Source organism: Vulpes vulpes, chromosome 4 (genome assembly GCF_048418805.1).
Source record: "Vulpes vulpes isolate BD-2025 chromosome 4, VulVul3, whole genome shotgun sequence".
NCBI classification, from domain to species: Eukaryota; Metazoa; Chordata; class Mammalia; order Carnivora; family Canidae; genus Vulpes; species Vulpes vulpes.
Genome location: NC_132783.1, coordinates 119,379,616 through 119,399,829, shown reverse-complemented (window position 1 = coordinate 119,399,829; position 20,214 = coordinate 119,379,616).

Sequence of the window (20,214 nt, the reverse complement as noted above, 5' to 3'; positions counted from 1 at the left end):
AAGGAGGTCCAGGGTACGTGTTCCTTCAGGAATCGAAGGTCGGGTCTGATCAGAGATAGGTGAACTCTGATCAGAGTGACAGGTGAACAATAGGTGTTATTTTATAAATCTTCGAAGGTAGGGGTCACTGATGCCAATGTTAACTGGAGTTTATTTGAAGCTAAAGTCCTGAAATATATTTGGGACTTAACTCTTCTTGGATGTTATCAGATGTTTGGGGTTTAGGAGAAACTCAGAGAATGATTAACTTTCTTGCTTCCTCCCTTGAGTGGAAACATAGTGGTTTTTGCCTAGATGCAAGGTAAAATATAGAAAATGAGTAAACAGGGCCCAACAGGAAAACAGCAAAGGTGGAGCCTTTCTACAATGGATGCCCTTCGACATTCCTATATCACTTTGGTAATATAAAATTGCTTGTCTGTACATTGATGTTACTCCTGGTATGTCCAAGACAGTCCTGGTATATGTCTATTTTCACGGTTTAATTATTTATAGTAACCATTCTATCAATATAGCGTCCCAGTTGGATCAGTATAAATTTAAGAGAGAGAGAGAGTGAAAGACTGATCTTTCATCAGCCTGTATTCTTTTCTCCTTAGTGCAAACTCCTGCATCAGATACAGAGGAGGTGAAGTATAATATTGACCCAATGTTGGCACTTTCCTAGGTAGAAAAGTTGAAGTAGAAGGCTAGGTGTTCATTAGATCTTAAAGTCTAACAAGTGAGTAGCATGAGGACAATGACATCCATCAATACTGCTTCTGTGACCTACATACAAGTAAGGAGACCAGAAAAGTTTATGATTTTAGGGATTTACAAAGGCCCATATAACATGTGTTCACCTCCAACCTTCCACCCTTCCCCCTTGTTTACTCCTCTATGGAAAAGGAGATGGCCTTAGAATTTACATGAAGATTTCACTGCTGAAAGGAGGAAGGAAGGAAGTGCCTAGAAGTTCAGCAAATACGGCAGCCCAGATCCTTAACACATCAAAGTTAAAACTTTGTTTTACAACTAAGAGGGACCCCAACTACCACTACCTGAGAGTGGCCCTTATGCAAAAGGAGGGATGTGGGATTTCTGTGAAACACGGACAGAGGTAGAGGGACCTTGAGATTGGCAAGGGAGGGGAAATCTAGGGATCGCCAGAGGATGGGAAATATGGTAGCCCTAAATTAGCAAACATCAAAAGGCCACATGGAAGGAGTGGCAATTGTGGGCTTTTTAAAGAGATTACAATGCTTCCTAGTCAAACTCCAGCAACCTATCATTTTACTAAGCTCTGTTTCTTTCCCCTAAGTAGCAGTTTGTGAAACCTGAAGCTCTAAAGAACAAGACACCAGATATGTCTGGAGTGGAGTGATAAGGAAAAGTCAACTCTGCACTAGACAATTACCCTAAGTACATCTCCTCCTCAGGGGCTTGACACTCCCCGTTTCCTCTGCTTGTGATACTCCTGTGTCTTCATGGCTAGTCCCTCACTGCCTGCAGGTCTCTGCTGAAACATCCTTTAATTGGTCACCTTTGGAAAATAACTCCTCATCCCACTTAACCTGCTTTATTTTTCTCCATAACACCTATCTCTGCACCTGATATACATGTGTCTTTGTTTATTGTCTGTCTTCCCACGCTATAATGTGAACTCCATGCGGCAGGGACTTGGTTTGGGCATTGCAACAACTCCAGTGTCTATAACCATTCTTGGGCCATAATGAGTTTTTAAGTGAATAAATAAATGAATGAGTAGGTTACTAAGAGTATTAACACAATGTCTGTCTTCAGAGAATTTTGATAAGTCCTCATGATCAAATTGGGGAGATATTCTAAGAGAGTAACTATATCTTGTTATAAGTAGAGGAGTTGCCTGTTTCCCACATGGGAAAATTCTTGTTGGGCAGGAAAGCTATGCTCAGTTTCTGAGATCAAGGCTGTAAAAAAAGGATATTAATATTTAAAAACAAAAACCAGAACCCTGTGGAGCAGGCATCATTGTTGCAGATTGATGCTGAGATGTGGAACAGTATTTGCTCAAAATACATCCATGAGTACTGATCCTTGATCCTAGGATTTGGTCTTCTGACTCCAAATTTCATCCTGTTTCTATAGCTGAACACGCCTCCCTTCCTATAACAGTAAAAGGAAACTCTTTGGCCAACTCTTACCTGGCCTCCTCATCCCTGCTCTCCAACATCTATTTGCATCATGCTCACCAGTGATTACACAACGGCATGTCTCTGTTCTCATAATATCCTACCTCTGGGGGCATTCAAGTTGATGATTCCCTCCTTGAATCATTGACCTTTCTTGGCTTCTGTACAGCACAGGCTCCTGGTTGGGCTGCTGCTTCCATAGTTACATCTTCATGGCCTCCTTTGCTGGTTCCTTGTGCTGAGAGAGGAGGAATATAAGCCCCAGAGGTCAGCCCTGCCTCCTCTTTTCTTCTCCCTCTGCAAACTCTTTTCCATCCTGGTTTGAAGCATTACATGGAAATAACTCCCAAATTCCTATCTCTAGTTCTGAAACTTCCCCTGGGTTTCAGCCTTATTCTTGTTGCCTAAAGCCTTGCTGTGGGCTGAATGCTTGTGCCCACCCCTGGCCCCATTCGTGTGTTGAAATCCTACTCTTCAGTGTGATGGTATTAGGAGGAGGGGAATTGAGGAGTTGCTTAGGACATGAGGGTGGAGCCCTCGTGATAGGACTAGTGCACTTATGAAGAACCTGAAAGCTTGTCCTCCTATCTCTGCTCTCAGCCATGTGTGGATAGAAGAGGGCTGTCTGCAAACCAGAAAGCAAGTCCTGATCAGGCTCCAGATCTGCTGGCACCTTGATCTTGGGCTTTCCCAGCCTCCAGAAATGTGAGAAATACTTGTGTATCTTGTGAGACACCCAGTCAATGGTATTTTGCAATAGCAGCCTGGAGCTGCATAAGGAAAGTTTACTTGCCTCCTCTCTCAGAGATCAAATAGGCATCTCAAAATTAATATGATGAATATAGGAGCCTTCACTTGTGCCCCCAAACCTGGTCCTCCCTCATCTCTGTAACTAAAGCCACATGTACCCAGTGGTTCAAGTCCAACCTTAGGAATCAGCCTTCATCATTAGTCTCTGTTCCTCATATCCCAGATTCTCTCCTTCTAACATGACCCGGGACACCTGGGTGGCTCAGTGGTTGAGTGTCTGCCTTTGGCTCAGAGCATGATCTTGGGGTCCTGGGATTGAGTCCCACATCAGGCGCCCTGCTGGGAGCTACTTCTCTCTCTGCCTATATCTCTGCCTCTCTCTCTGCATCTTTTATGAATAAATAGATAGTCTTAATAAATAAATAAATAAATGTGACCTGAATCAGCCTGCTTCACTGCAGAGCTACTGCTCCCCAACACTTGTCACCATCATCTCTGTGGGCTATCCCGAGGATCTGAAACAGTGGCTGACACATAGCAGGTACTCAATACATATTTGATGAAGGGATGAATTTGAAGTCTTTTCTTCAATTTGGAGTTGCCAGTTTATTGATTTCATGGGAGAATACTTGAGAGCCAGGAATTCCTTCTGCAGCAGAACTCAGGGACCCCAGGAAAAATTTAGACATCAGTGAAGTATGCCTCCTCTTACCCCAAAATGCCAGCCCTGCCCCTCCTCCCATGGGACCTTTCTGTTCCTCTGCTGTCTTCATGACTTCTCATAATGAAAACCTATGCTGAAGATAGGAGCTGAGATTTCCCATTGGGAAATAGAGATCAGCCTTGGCCACTTCAAGGACTGTTCTCTCAGAGTGTTGGTGAGCAAGACCTTAAAATGATGGAAGAAAGTTAAACAGATAGGAGTCAGTGGAAAATTTTCTTCTATTTCCTCTAAGAGTCAGCTCCAGAGACTCAGGGAGGTAGCAGGTGCTTCCTTTAGCCCAAAATAGATTCCCGGTGAGCCCAAAAATACCAGCAGCACCGAAGACCCTTGTGGCCACATGGGTGCCAGAACAGTTGCTGAAACTGAGAGGAGGTAATCCAAGTGACACCTTCATGATGTATCTGCATTTCTCTGCCTTCCTCTAGCTTCTAGCCCTCCCATCTCTCCTTCCTATTAGGAATTGGGCGATGCTTCTGTTTTTAACATCAAAAGAGGGAAAGACACATATCTAGGGGGAAATGCGACTAAAGAACTTATGAGATGAGTGATGAATCTCCCTCTGTCCACTAGTAAGAGTTAGGACTAAAAGCCAAGTCTCTCTAAAACCAAGGCCCTGAGGTGTCATGCTGCACTGGGTCCCGTACCTGCTGTACTGGGCCACGTACTCTGCTAGAGCATCCACAGGTGCTTGGAAAATGTCACCTAATGAAACAGTATCCAGGAGCCAGCTGGGACCCACACACAGTGTGTGTTCTGGGGGAAAGCTGCCCTGTGCCTCCTTATTGAAACTTTTAGGATTGGAGAGATCCTCCTGGTGGTGACTCACTCCATTATTCACTTCACAGAACGTGCGGGATCCCCTTCCTCATGAAGCCTGGTTTCTCAAGAGACATTCAAATGAGAACTCTTGAGCAGCACCCTGTCCCCTGAACCACCATCGAAGGGCTGCTTACACTGTGAAAATGGGTGTAAATTTATTTGACCATCAGCAAATGTCTGGTTCTCTTTTGGTAAATATTGGAAGCTGATCTTTCAGTGGTTCTAAGTAGGGGTCCAGGGTGGATAGACACCACCTTCATCATAACCCAATACCAGGTGGTGGGATAATGAAAGGGACAAATTCCACCCAAAGTCACAATTCAGTCCCATAGCCTGTGTAGGGGAGAAGAGGCCCCATGTCTGCCCTGGTCACACAGCCACCCTCACATGAAAGCCTGTTCCAAGGTGAATGGGTGCCCATCTTTACAGTTAAGTCCAGTGATAAAGCCCTCCTTATAGCCCTCGGAAGGAGGTCCAAAGAGATTTTAGATCTGGAAACCAATTATTAAAATCCTGGGCTTTGCAGAATTTTAAACACTGTTCATTCAAGGACAGTGAACCTTTTTAAAAAGAATTTTAAAAGATTTAGTTTATTTATTCATGAAAGACACACACACAGAGAGAGAGAGGCAGAGACACAGGCAAAGGGAGAAGCAGGCTCCCTGCAGGGAGCCCAGAGTCCTCAATCCCAGGACCCCGGGATCATGATCTGAGCCAAAGGCAGACACTCAACCACTGAGCTCCCCAGTTGCCCTCAAGGACAGCGAGTCTTATAGAGAATCCAAATCAAACTCTATCTCACACCATGAAACTTAACACATAATTATCTGACATCCCTTATGCTAATTAGCATGCATGAAATAATAATTAGCATGAAATAAAACCTTTTAATAATAATAATAATAATTAGCATGGTTTAAAATAAAAGGTTTAAAAATAACCTTTTTAAAAGGTTTTATTTCAATAAGAATACTTTAAGTGCCCTGAAATCGACTTCTGGGGTTTAGATTTCTGTTTAGTATTCTGCATAACTAATAACCCTGTGATTTTCAAATACTTTTTTTTTTTTTTTTTTTTAATTTATGATAGTCACAGAGAGAGAGAGAGAGGCAGAGACACAGGCAGAGGGAGAAGCAGGCTCCATGTACCGGGAACCTGACATGGGATTCGATCCCGGGTCTCCAGGATCGCGCCCTGGGCCAAAGGCAGGCGCCAAACCACTGCGCCACCCAGGGATCCCCTAACCCTGTGATTTTCAAAAACTACTAATCACCTCTCGTATGAAGCTCACAGTGAACTTGTACAAAAAAGTTGTAGTTCAAGTTATTCTAAAATAAATTAATCTAAGGACAATATGACATTGACTCTAGTGCTGCCACTTAAGGCCCTCACTCATGGGTAGCTCTCACCTTCCTTGACAGCAACTAGCTGTCAATTTCTGTTTCTCTATTTCTCTCTTGTAACTCCCTCCTTTCCCCCTCCTCTCTTTGTCTCTTTCTCTCTCTCTTTCTCTCTCTCTCACTCTCTCACATGCACACAGGCACACAGATCTTCAACACACTTCTCCGCTTGAATAGGAAGGAACAGAGAACATTAGGCAACAGTGTGCACTTTCACGAGGCTCCTATTTCTCTGGCTCAGCAAAACTTGTGATTTAGTTCATTTGCCCTCCATGGAGCAGTTCTCAGAAACAATAGAGAACATGAATGCTGTATGCATGACTGGAAGGTTCAGAAAAGGCTGTTTGGTCTTTGTGTGAGTTTGGGGTTTCACATCCTAAAAATGCTCCTGCGCAAATGGTACATGAATAACTCCCACTGCGGTGGGTATGGGATTCTGTGATTGAGGGGCCGTGGCTTCCTGGTTACACAATCACACCCCAGGGCCCGAAAATAAAGGCTCAGTGCATTCTTTCCCCAACCAGTCACATGCCTTCTGCAGCAAACTGCTGTGTGGGGGTCACTCCTCCTGTCATGCCATACAGTCCGCCTTAACCGCTCCTCCACTGTCATTCGCTCTGCTGCTTCCTGATGATTTGAGTGCCCACATCGTTACTATAAAGCACACAGATAGGTCTAATATTTTAGATAGCCTCATGGCACCTTGCAGAGGGTAGGTGCTTCTCAAATTTTTGTTTCCCTTTTCTCTATAGTTTATTTATTCACTCATTCAATGATTTTTGGATTCCCAGGTAGAATATTCAAAAGTGACTCCAGAGGGACAATTTCAAGGTGGCTTAATTTTTCACATGGAGATCTGCTCCTGGGTGAGTCTATTCCGGGTATCTAGAAAAGGCATGCAGGTCAGACTGTGGAGACAAAAATAGTTTAATGGGAAGTTGGTTCAGGTTGTAAGCTAGCCTACCTCTTTCTAACATGTCTCTTGGACTGATAAAAAAAAATTAGTAATAATAACAACAAAAATTAGTATTTTGAGAGTGTTTGCTTTTTGCCAGATGCTCTTATAAGTGCTTTACTCATTTAATCCACACTATAACTTTATAAGATAAGTGCTATTAATATCCCCGTTTTATAGATTCCATGGTACCTGGAATTCTACTGTTAGAGATTCATTTAAACCACTCCCTCTTTCAGGCAATTCTCTCAATTCAAATGCACATACTCCTCAGTATGACAATGTGATGAAACATTCCAAGATGAAGGACAAATCTTAGTGTAAATTAGTGGACAAAATGCCTCACCTCCTAAAAGTCTGTACTTTTTGGCAGAGCTGGAGGAGAAGGCTCTGAAGAGAGAGCATAGGCTGGTGCAGAGGCAGAAAGTGGGATAAACACCTATATCATAGCCTGGAAGCCCTGGATCTAGGGTTTAACTGGGTAATGCCTGCAGACGTTGAGAAACCCTGTTATATGTGGAGCTGCACCTGTATGGCTAGAAGTCCTGCAGTCCTGGTGCTGCAGGGAAGTGATTAATGGCAAGTCTAAGTCCCATGAGCACCCTCCAGTGTCTATTGTGAATCTCAGGAGCCTAAATCCAATGTGTGTCTCCAGATCTCAATCTTTCCCCCACTGTCTGCTCAATGCCAGTGGAAGAGCTGGAAGGGAGTCCTATCCTTGACAGGTACTGTCGTCTCCTCCATGCGCATGAATTTATGTAAAAGCATGGAGTGTGAGGCTTCTCTCCTCATGATGAAACTCCTTCAATTCCCCAGTCTGTTAACTTTAGGGAAATAGTTTTGTGGGGCAAGAGAAAGGTACAAAGTTCCTTTTCCTGAAGAGGGAGCATGAAGGGATACCTGGGTGGCTCAGTGGTTGAGCATCTGCCTTTGGCTCAATGTGTGATCCCGGGCTCCTTGCAGTGAGCCTGCTTCTCTCTCTGCCTATGTATTTGCTTCTTTCTGTGTCTCTCATGAATAAATAAATAAAATCTTTACAAAAAAAAAAAAAGGAGCATGAAAACCAGGGACATCTTTATCTTTTGTGCCAACTAAACACACCAAATCAGTGTGGGGGCTTGTACTCCCCAAACCAGCAGAGTGATATCTTCATTACTCTCCTAGGAATATTAATGAGCTTAGCAACAATATCAATCTCCTTCTGGTGTCTATGAAACCAACGGACAACATCCTTACTTGAGCATAAATCTCTATGACATCCTATTGAAGTTGATCATCCATTCTCAAAACAATGAAGGGGCTTTATTAGAGCTTTTCTTTCTTATTTCTGTAGTTTTTAAGCCCCTGGGTAATTGCTTTGATCCTTACGTGAAGTGTATAAAACACCAAAATTATTGGGCAAGTGTAAGCCTGAGACTCATTCTAGGTTCTTCTCTGGCTGATGTTGAGGGAGCTGTTTGTTCTCCCAGTCCATAGATCATGTCCACATTTGCCAAGCTAGGTTTCTGCTGACTTCTGATCAAACCACCCAGCCTGTTGGATGGAGGGGGGTGCGGTGCAGTACTTCCCAGCCTCTAGAGGGCTAAATTTTTTATTCAAGTGACTGATAAAACACCCATGCAACAGAAATTGAACTGTCCAGCCATGGCCCCTGACTTCCTGTCTCTCATATCAGCTACCTCATTCCTACTGTGCTGGGGGTTGTGAAGAGGTCTGGTGGATGATTGGCCAATCTGTGGGAAGCTGTGAAAGTGTCTACTTAGAATGCTTCAAAGATTTTATGTTCAAAGTCAGCCGTCAAAAATAATGACTAGAGTGGTTCTTTCATCCTACCAGTAACTTGACCACTGACACTTCAGCGGAAACCAAAGAATGAAGCATGATTTGCCACCCTGTAAAGTATAAATCACTGTGGCTTCTTGAGATTGTATGTGTAGGAGGAAGAGGTCTGCACTATGCTTAGCTTCAAAGCCCTTACTTATTTTTTTCTAGGTAAAATATGTTATTCAAACATCAGCTGAGCATGAATCTCTTAGTTATAGGAGCAACTTCATCCTTCCCAGGAGACTGTTCACCATGCTCTGCAGCATCTGTGTATGCCTCTGAAAGTTTTGTCCTCGTGGCAGCAGGTAGCAAGGAATATCTCAAGTGCTCCAGGGATCAACGACTAATAAGGGAGAATTTGGGTAGTCATCTTAAAAGTTAATAACCCTATCCGGTAATTTTGATTGTTAGAAAAATAATCTCTCCAATTTCTAAGGAACAAAGCTTCTGAAAGGGCTGTCATTAGATTTGGGATCTTGAAATGGGATGTGCCACTTGAGGGCGCCATCAGGTTTTAAGAAAAGAACTTTCTGCTACTTTAAAGTGCTGTCTTTGGATGCAATCTATATCCAAAGAGTTCTATGAAATAAGACTGAATTTAGGTCTCACTTCTAGGAAACGGAAGGGAAACAGTAATCTAGTCTCTTTAGACTCAAGTGGGATTAACCAAGATCCAGTTGACAAGTTCTAAATTCCCTTTTACAAAGCTGCCTTTACCCAGCCAAATGAAATAAAAAGGGATACTGTGTTAAAAGATGCCCTGTGTATTTTTGTAGAAGAGACAGTTGCCTAAGATCAACATTCCAATGGCAAGTGAGAAAAATAGTGGGAACAAATTGCATAAGAGGAGCCTTCTGATTTTAAAGTGGAAACTGAAACCGTTTGGGTTCCATGGGGGAAAACTGCTTTACTTGGGGGTTTGAAGACTCCCAGAGAGAAGAAAAGCTGCTATGTGACCTCGGCTTCCTTATCAGGTACTGTCTGCCTGTCGCAGGTCCTATTTCAGCAGGGACTAGTGGAAAATTAGATAGAAGGCCAAGATTCCCAGACTAGCTGCTGTAGAGGGCTCCCGCGGGAGAGAGTGTACGAAGCCTCTAGAGTGCATTTTCAAATTCAAGAAAGTGTATCAGTGTTCATGCAGAATCTTCAGAATGAGACACTCCATAGGGAAGTAGACCAGAACAGAGATATCTGTTAAAGAGAACGGAATAGGGCAGCATCGATCCCAATTGGAATTTCCTTTCCCTGACTTCCCACCTTGGTGCTAGTCGATCCTTGGTGCTCAGTGCAACGTCCGTGCCTTCCATGGTGCTTTCTTTGTTTTTCCAAATGATCATTTCATTTCTTAAATTTTCTTCTGCCATTATGTTGCTCTAATCATTTCATATATGAATCCAGCTTTCCCTGCTGGACTATAAGACCCCCCAAAACAAGGAACAAATACCCTATCTTTATCATTCCTATTGCCCAGCCCAGGAACATATCAGACACATAATTAATGTTTTCAAATTTACTGAGTTATCTAAAGAGAAATAAGAAGATAAAAAAAGGTTTCCTTCCATTTGCTTGTCTTTAAAGAAAAAGAAGTTGATCTCTATTAGTGAAAAGGCTTGAGGGTGTTAAAGACTTGAAAAGAGATATGGATTCAAGTTTAAAAACACACACATACTGGACCATAGTTCTTCTTTATCTCCTCCACCTAGTTCGCCCAGTCCCCCACACTCAGTATTTATGAGTCTCTTTCCGTTTTTTAGATTCCATATATAAGTGAATTGTGTGGTGTTTGTCTTTCTCCAGCTGACTTATTTCCTTTACCTGATGCCCTTTAGGTGCCTCTGTGTTGTTGTAAATGGCAAAATCTCATCCTTTTTTATGGCTAAGTAAAATTCCACTGTCATACACACACACACACACACACACACACACACCATAAATAAGTCACAAAGCATAGGGAATATAGTCAATAATATTGTAATAATGTTCTATGGTAATGGATAATGACTGTACTTATCCTGGGGAACACTGGGTACTGAATAGAATTGTCAAATCACCATGTTGTACACCTGAGACTAATAGAACCTTGTGTACCAACTATACCTCAATAATGAGTATTAAAACACACACATATTAAATTCTCTACCCTCGAGGCTTTTTCTTTGAAGGTAAATTATCCTGCAAGTAATATAACAACTCAAGAGTTGTATTTTAGGAAAATGAATCTAATAGTATTGTAAAGGTTAATCAGGAGAGGGGAAAACCTGGCATCCAATATTCATTATTGTTTATCAAATGCTGACTCCATGAACATGGCCACTTCATATTTATTATCTTTATTATTTATTTATTTATTTATTTATTTATTTATTTATTTATTTATTTATTTTTAAGGATTTTTATTTATTCATTCATGAGAGACACAGAAAGAGAATGAGGCAGAGACACAGGCAGAGGGAGAAGCAGGCTCCATGCAGGGAGCCCGACATTGGACTCAATCCCTGGACTCGTTGGACTCGATCCCTGGACTCCAGGCTCACGCCCTGGGCCGAAGGTGGCGCTAAACCACTGAGCCACCCGGGCTGCCCATATATTTATTATCTTTAAACTCCAGGAGTCTTGCTTGGAGCGAATTAAGCAACTCCTTTAGGCCTAGAGTGAAAGGGTGGTAGAACCGAGATGCAAGTTCTGAGTATATGATTCAAAGATTATGATCCTTTCACTACACTGAGACTTGTCTTTCTGGGAAAATGGCTGTGGGATTTGAAGCTGCAGCCCAAGCAAGCACTGAGCCAGAGCTGGGGAGGAATAGTGATGAGATGTGGCTCCAGCCCTCCTCCCAAGCTCAGCCTTCGTGGGTGGTGCAAGCCCTCCCCTCCCTGGTCCGATCAGGGGGCTGGGCTCTAAGCCCTGTGGGTGCTGCTGTGGGACCAGTTGGAGGCTTCCCATCTCACTGTGGTCTCGTCTCATTATTAGCCAGCCACCTGGAGAGCTGGGATTGCAGCCAACTCCTCCTTGCATTTCCAGCAGGGCCTTGCCCATCACTGGTACTCCGTACATGAGGAATTGAATCTTCTAGAGGGAGATAGAGAAGTCTAACTACAATTATGGCAGTAGGGCTGGAAAGGAAGTATGGATTCAAATGGTGATGCCGAAAAAAATCTAGAATTATCGACTAGTATATGTGAAAGCAAGAAAGACTTACATGTGATTGATTCTATATAGGTCCAGGAAAAAAAAATATTCAGAGGAGAGGTGGTTAGAGTGGGAGGGGGTTGGGGCCTGACATACTTGTTGCATTACAATGACATTCCAGATGGAGTTAAAATCATGTGGCTGATGGTGGTGAGACAAACCAACTGGAGATGTGTGTTTGCCCATCCTGCTGGCCGGGACTTAAAAACTATCCTGAATTTCACTTCGTTTCATTTCCTCTCATACCACACTAACTGGTCTGGGCCACCAGTGCTTTTGGTCCTGATTATCAGAGATGCTTCTGAACTGGTTTGGCTGTTTCAGGTTTTGCACCCCCGGCTCACCCCTGACCCGTAGGCAATGTCATCCTTCTAAGATGTCATTCAGTTTGTGCCTTTGCTAGAGCCTGGCTATGGCCTCCCTCCACACTCCGAGTAAAAGTCCGAATCCTCATAGAAGCCTGCTTGACCCCACCTGATGGGCAGAAGCCCTGTCATCACCCTCAGACCTTGCCCTCCAGCACCCCATTCCCTCTGACCCAGCTCCAGCAGCACCAGCCTCCGGCCTACACTATAAGTCAGCCAGGCCCACCCACAGCCTGGGCCTCTGTCCGGGGTGCTTCTCCTGCTGAGAGCCTCTCCTTCCGCTCATCCCGATGGTTCACTCCCCTGCCTGCTGGAGGACTTTGCTCAAACGTCATTTTCTGGGTAAGGCCTCCTGCAACCCTTCACTTCCAAGTGACAGTAACCCTACCCCGAACTGACTCTCCTTGCCCTGTTTTTTTGTTTTTTCTCCCCAGGGCTTATCACACTCTGACATCCTGCATATTTTCTTTGCTTACTAAATTACTGTTAATTGTTTATTATCCCTCTCCTGACACTAGAAGCTGTGTGTGTGTGTGTGTGTGTGTGTGTGTGTTTCAGCAAACACTAAGAATGATGCTTGGCATGTGGTGAGCAGTCACTAAATATTAGTTGAATGCCTATTGAATTATTGATGCAGACTAATAGCTTTAGCTGTGAGACAGCCAAGGGCAAAAATGTAAACAGAGAAGAAGGGGACTTTGAACCAACCTTGGCACAGGGGGCTGGGTGCGTGGTCACACCCAAGGCCACGTCACTGAGCTGGAACATAAGCCTATCCACTGACTCCTAGACCACCTGTTGGTCAAGGTACAAAGCAGCTTCATCTCCCAGAGACTGGAAAGCCCAATAAAGGTGAAAAAGTTAGGAGGGAGAGGTATTTTTTTTTTAATTTTATTTTATTTTATTTATTTATGATAGGCACACAGTGAGAGAGAGAGAGGCAGAGACACAGGCAGAGGGAGAAGCAGGCTCCATGCACCGGGAGCCTGACGTGGGATTCGATCCCGAGTCTCCAGGATCGCGCCCTGGGCCAAAGGCAGGCGCCAAACCGCTGCGCCACCCAGGGATCCCAGGAGGGAGAGGTATTAACCATTACTGATGACGTGTCAGATCACCGATGCCCAGGGGGAAAAAAAAGAGAATTATTTTTCCGTCTGTGGCAGCAGACACAACTAAGGATCTGGTGACTTTGCTTGTGGAGGCTGATACAGGGATTATTATTTTATTATCACTGCTGCCCTACTGTACCCCCTTGAGAAACAAGAGTTACTTTAAAATAAGGCAGGAATCAAACTGGCCTCTAGATGTGAACTGTCACCAGAGCATGAGTTAATTTATTGAAATATAGCAGTAGCTCACTAACTTGTACCCTGGCAGAGAAAACTCAATGTACTCTCTCCAGGAGCTTTAAATGTCACCAGAGATACTTAAAAGACAACAGGTTTGTATCACTTGATGATGCAGTGATATCCTGTTTCCTCTAGCTTTCTCCTAAAAATCTTCTGGCTATTTGCCTGGAACTTTTTACCGTCAAGGTGGTCGTGTGTCTTGAATCATGAAATGTGGGCCCATTGTCCTCTGTCCAAACCCACAAGGTTATTTCAGAAGACATCAGCCCATCATGAGTCCCTGGAAAATTGGTTCATTGAAAGAAAACTGTGTGACTAATTGCCCGTGGTCCTCCAGACCCAGCTGTCAGGCCTAGTGTTCAGCCAAGCAGCAAGACTCCGCTACAAATATCTGCTGATTAGCTCTGCAGCCAGGCAATAAATTGGAAAGCCAAAGAGTAGAGCCAGACCAGTGAAAAATAATTGCCCACTCATCATTGAATCTAGACATGAGAAGACCTCAGGGAGCATCATTACCAGGCGAAATCTTTGCAATTGTCAGCATCAATTCTGTGCACCAGTCTCCATACATGTGATGATCTGTGATAGGATCATCATCATTGCCACCATCATCAACAGCCACAGAAGCAGAATATATTCATTAAATTCCCACTGTCTGTACGGTGCTATTCTGACCACCCAGCAAGCATACTGTCCAGTGCCCCTAGCATTTAGATGTTCACTAACTAATCTAGAATTGTTGCCTGAGGCTGAAGCTGCTTTTCACAGAGATCAGCTTCCATCTGCCTGATGTGTTACCTCATAGTTGTTATTTTAACCTTTCCAACATGATTCATGCTGTCATCAGACACAGGCTACTTTGGATTCCCTGCCCAGAAAGAGTGATGAGATAACATCTGAATAGTATTTTCATGAGTATGAATCCATTTATTCCTCATCATAACTCTGAGGGGCAGGTTTTTTTTTTCTTTACCGGTTTATAAGTGATGAAACTGAATCTCAGATAAGAAAGGTGACCTATTGATTCATAATCTTGGGTAAGTGGTCGAGTTCATGTTTGATGACTCTGGGAGAAAAGAAATTCCAGAGAGCTATGACCTTTCCAGAGGAGAACCATAATGGTTTATGAAGAAAAAGAAGAGCACAAACTCTTCTCTTGAAAAGATATTGCTGTCACCAGTGTGTGTGTGTGTTTGTGTGTGTGTGTAAAGGGAATGAGAGAGACAGAGAGAAAGACAGAGAGAGAATGAGAATGAATCCACTTGTGCTGATTCAAGGAGGAGACTGAGCTGAGGGAAACAATGGGAGTGTAAGTACCAGGCCAAACAGCCAACTGCTCATAGGGTCACTGTGGACAGAGCCCACGGATCCGCCTAAATGGGCAAACCAAGTCACCTGAGGTGCTGAGAGAATTGGGACAGGACCTACATCTGGAAGGGAAAAAGGACTGAACTAGAAAGAAAGGATATCCCCAAACAATCATTTCCAGCTCCTGAATAGGCTTTGATTCTGGAAGGAGAATGAGAACATGGAGGATATGGAATGGCCACATGGTGCGGCAAACCTGTGCAAGACTGTGTGACAACAGCCTCTGCTCTGGAGAGCTGGGTCTCACTCTTCCTCAGCTGGGTGACAGTCTCTGTTGCTCTTGCTGCCCCTGCCTGGCCCTCGCCTGCCCCTTCGCCTCCCTCCCTTCACCCCTGCACCTTGCCAGATTCTACTCCTCATCCAGTACCAACTTATAATGGACTTCCTCACAGAAACCTTCCCACTTTTTGCTCCTTGTGCCTTCTAGAACACCATATTTGTAATTTCTTCTCAGGCTCCTCTATTGGAATCTGTGCTCCATTGGAGTAGAGGCCTTGTCCCTATGTCCAGTACTGTGCCTCCAGTTCCTAGGAGAGAATTTGGTACAAAGAAGAGGCCTATTCTGTACTTTTTAAATAGAATTGAATGAAGATTTTTTGGATTCACTTCGGGGGACTCAGCAAATGCCATTATCCAGTGATCAGAAGATACTGTTTCAGAAGAGAAACATGGGCAGAGGCTGTAACTCCTAAGGCTTCATCTTTGAAAGTACTACTATCCTCCTGAAACATTTTTCTGTGTTGATTAACTTTCCTTTCATCATCATTCTGGAATTCATGTCAAGAGTATAGACCAGGTTGAGTTCCCTTCAGGGGCTACTGAGGGATACTCCACGTTTCTGAAAGATCTCATGACTTGTAACAAACCACCTCACACTGGCTAAAATAATTATTTATTCTTTCTCACAATCCTGTGAGTCAGATATTGAGTTAGGACTTGCTTGGCTGCTCCACAGGCATTGGCTGGTGTCACTGACTCAGCTGCCTCTAGGTGGCAGCCAGACTGGGCTACACAGCCCAACAAGACTTCACTTACACATACAAGACATGTGACCATATATGATACCTTCGTGATCCTTCGTGTGGCTTCTTTCCCCACAATCACTCCTCCTTTGGTAATCTAGTCCACTTCTTTACAGCATGGCTTCTGGCTTCCTGAGGGAAAGGAAAGTTGCTGAGATCTTTAAAGGTAGGCCTAGAATCAACTAAGCATTCTTTAGCCCATTCTATTGGTCAACATAAGTCACAAGATTGGCTCATACTCAAATGAAGGGGAAATGGACCCCATCTCTTGGTGGATGGAGCAGCATGTGTGAGCAGGGAAGGAAGTGACAGCTTCTTTATGTAGAGACTCTCTGCCACACTTCCTGTCGTTATACAGCTTTAAGACCTTGTCTACAAGCACCTTTCCCCATTCCTCATGCCCAAAATTAATGCCCACTCTGAGCATATTAACCTTTTTTGGTATTTTAAGTTTATTTGTTTTCATGTATCCTAAAGGACAATCAATCTGATACTCAAAACAAAAACAAAGAATCAAATCTGTGTCAGGTGCCCAACTTCTTGACTCTAACTTGTAGTTATATTGGCTTGCTAAAAGACTCCTGATACTATGTGTAAATGAAATGATATTAATCAGCACATTCAGATTCATAAAAAAAGAGATGGCAAAGTTTCATTTGAATTAGGGATTATATTGTAAGCCCAGATAATTTTGTATTTGCAACCTGTTTGTGCTACTGAGTTAATGAGACTCTTTATGTAAACTTACAAACACTGAGTAATATCCCCAAAGATCAAACACCATAGCCACCCAAACATCAAACCAATGAGCACCATAGCAGATAGGAAGTATGGTGCTGAGTGCCTCTACATGTCAGCTCCCTGAAGTAGAGAGAATGCTACGTGCATTGCAGCATCCAGTAAATAATTTCCTGAGAACTACTTCAAATCACAGATTGCAAAGTGTTGTATTATCCAGTGCATTATCAAGCTGCTCAGGCCAGCCTGCGCCTGTACTCACCACCTCTCTGGTGGTATCCATATCACTTAGGGTATCTTAGAAAGCTCCTAGGTTCTGGGTTCATGATTCATCACTGCTGTTTACTAATTGTGTGGTCTGTGTCCTCTATGACCTCTTTGCAAGACTGAGGCAAGAATCAGATGAGAAAATAGATATAAAAAGTAATTTGAAAACTGCAAATACATTTCTGTTTTTGGTGTTTCAATTACAACATCTCTTAGCATAGACACATTCTTAGCCACAGTAACAGATGACCCAGTTGGGCTAATGTGTAAGTGCTTGCTCTCCTAGGGACTGTTCTAACTCTACATATTAACTCATTTGCTCCTCGCAATAATGCAGAATGTATTGTTGATTATTCCCATTTTACATACGAATAAATGGAGACATAAGGAGGTTAAGTAACCAGTCTAAAGTATTCCAGATAGAAAATGATACAGCCTAATTTGAATCCAGACAGTCTGGCTTGAGAATCCATACTTGTAACCACTAAACCACACCATTTCATCACCTTAGAAACCATAATTGGTCAAGGAATAGGGCCATTGATCAGAGATAATTAGAGCTGTTTTGGCATTGATATGTGGACACAGAGTAGGAAACTCTCTTTCTGCTGGAATCAGGTCATCCCAGAGGCAGTGACAACTATTTTCACTGCCATACAGAAAAAGCTATCTACAGAATGGAGATCTCATGCAGGATACATTGGCCAGGAAGGCTCCTCATTGTGACAAACAATCCAAGTAAATTTATTTTGGGCTATCCCAACAGTCCAACACCAGTCATCTTGAGTGAGTGGCTCACCTCCAAGCAACAACTCTGTGACTCATTTTCCATCTTTTTGGTATTGACAAAATTGGATGGCTTTCTGTGGCAGCATGTCATCTAGTACTTCTGGACTTATTTCACATGCGTGATTGAATAAAAAGATAAAGGAGTATGTGTGGGTAAAGAATCTAAGAGCTGGATTCAGAGTTCTCCACTATCTTGTTATCCCAAAACAGATGTCTAAAGAAATGTCTAAGGTCAAACAGAGAGAAGTTAACAGCTGGGTCTTCCTTTTCTTTATGTCTCGTCTCCAGGCTTTCTTTGGTTGCAAATTTAAGCCACTATCTCCTAGCGGTGGACTGCTAATGGAAGCAGGTGTGAGGCAGGCATTGCTACATTAAAGGCTTAGATGCACCATTCTGGCACAAAGGCACACAAATGTCTGGAAACAGAGGCATAAGATCATTTTACTACTTTTGTTTCATTTTAACAAGCTGTATTTGACATATTTTGAGGCCAAATGTTGAGATATTACCATGGTGAATAATATCCAGCCCCTGTTCCTGTAAGTGCATGAGGTAGATGCTATATATAAACAATTAAATAGGACCGATCTACAGTAGATGTCTGGGTAAAATGCTTGAGAAACCAGGAGGCAAAGAAGATTAGTAAGAGCCTCACAGAGATGTTGCCCCAATAAGCCTTTAGGCATCTATGAAGGAAATCCATGGACAAGAAAGCTTTGGGATAAGCTCCTCAACTTTAGATCATTCCACTCCTGACGAACAGAAGGCTTGCCCCTCAGGATTCAACAACACCGGAGCTTAGCTCAGATAATACAAAGAATCTAATATCCCTCCACTGCATCATTAATATCAAAGTGTTTCCTGAGGAAAAATACAGGTCAGAGTCAAAACTCACTGACTCTTGGGCTTCCCTAAAAGCCAAACTCTTCTGGGACCATTTTTTCCCCTCTGTCTCACATCTCTGAAATGGACCAAGGGCTATTTTTTTCTTCTTACCTGTGATTCCGGGCGGGTTCATTTCTATGCTATTTTGTGCTATTTCCTTTGTTATTGTCTTTGGCTGAAGCTTATCTACCTTCTATAATTTCCTGAACTTTAGACTTCCCTTACTTTGTGACTTATTCCATTCAAAATGGCACAGTTATTTCATGAGCAGCTCATTTTATTAATTGACATGGAAGTACAGGGTCAAGTTTGAAATACTGGCTGTGTAAAGTGAAACATCAGGGTCTGTGAATGTGTGACTCACTCAGCTGACGAATTAGTCAGGACCCACAGGCTCCATCCCCTTCCCTCTGGCTTTCCTTCATCCTTCCATGTGTAAAGGGCGCCAGTGGGGTTTTAGGTCAGGTGATGGCATAACTAATCATCACCCTGGGACGATTTTGCTGGTGAAAGTAGGCACTAACAAATCATTGACAAGCATTAATTGAGCTAAAAGGGGCATAACCGGTTATTGTTGAGGCAAGCCAAGAAGTAAGATCATCCAATTATTATGTCCTGTAAGACATTCTTTTGGTGACCCTCATCTTGGCCTGAGTGTGATATGGTAGAGGAAATATTTTCCTTTTCTGCGCTCTTAGGACTTTCCAAGCAAAAGAAACTAAAACCTGAGTTAAAAGACACATTTTGGAAATTAAAGGGTATCATATCTAAAGGCATAGGCTCTCACTCATAGGGTAATAAAACTTACCTCCTCAGGAGCCAAACACTTGCTTGCATTCCAGGGAAGAGACCTTCCCCTTTCTCTTCCTGAGATAATTGGTTGATACTCAAAAGATTGAAATTGGGGAGCAACCAGCTTTTCTTCCTCTTTCAAAAGGAGAGTTGCAATTGATTGCTCTTTCTTTCTTTTTTTCTTTCTCTTTTTCTGTGTATGGGTCAGGCTTTCTTGTCTCTGCATGTCTTAGAAATTTTGTCGAAACCTGGATGTTTCAAATAATGTAATGTGACAACTCTGGACATCAGATCCACTCCCCGCCCCCCCCATCTGTTGCTGCCTATTATAGTTCTTGTTTATTCAGTGACTTTTCCTAATTCTGTAAAATATATGTTTTTTGTTATGTGTTATCACTGAAGTCTCTACTCAGCTTTATAATTGGCTAATGATCGGACAGAGATTTTCTTAAATGCAGGGAACTAATAAAATCTTGCAGTCTTTGCCGTGGAGCCCTGTGTACATGTTGGGCCATGCAATGGACATTGAGTTTACAACCCTGCCTTGAAGATTACTTCACTTCCTATGTAGGAAGAGCCTCAGAGTCAACCAGAGGTGAGAGCTTGGGGCCTCCAAGTGTCACTCATGAGTATGCACACAGCCCCACATATGCACATGGTCATCTAGGTTTCCAGGAATACATTGGGGCGTTTCAGTGCACCTATGGATACTTTGTTCTTCAACATGTCCTTTTAAGCTTTTGTTTATGATTTGTCTCAACTGTCACCCATCATCTCAGGGCAGCTGTGAAATAGCTGTACTTAGCCTCAAATGTTGTCAAAAAATGA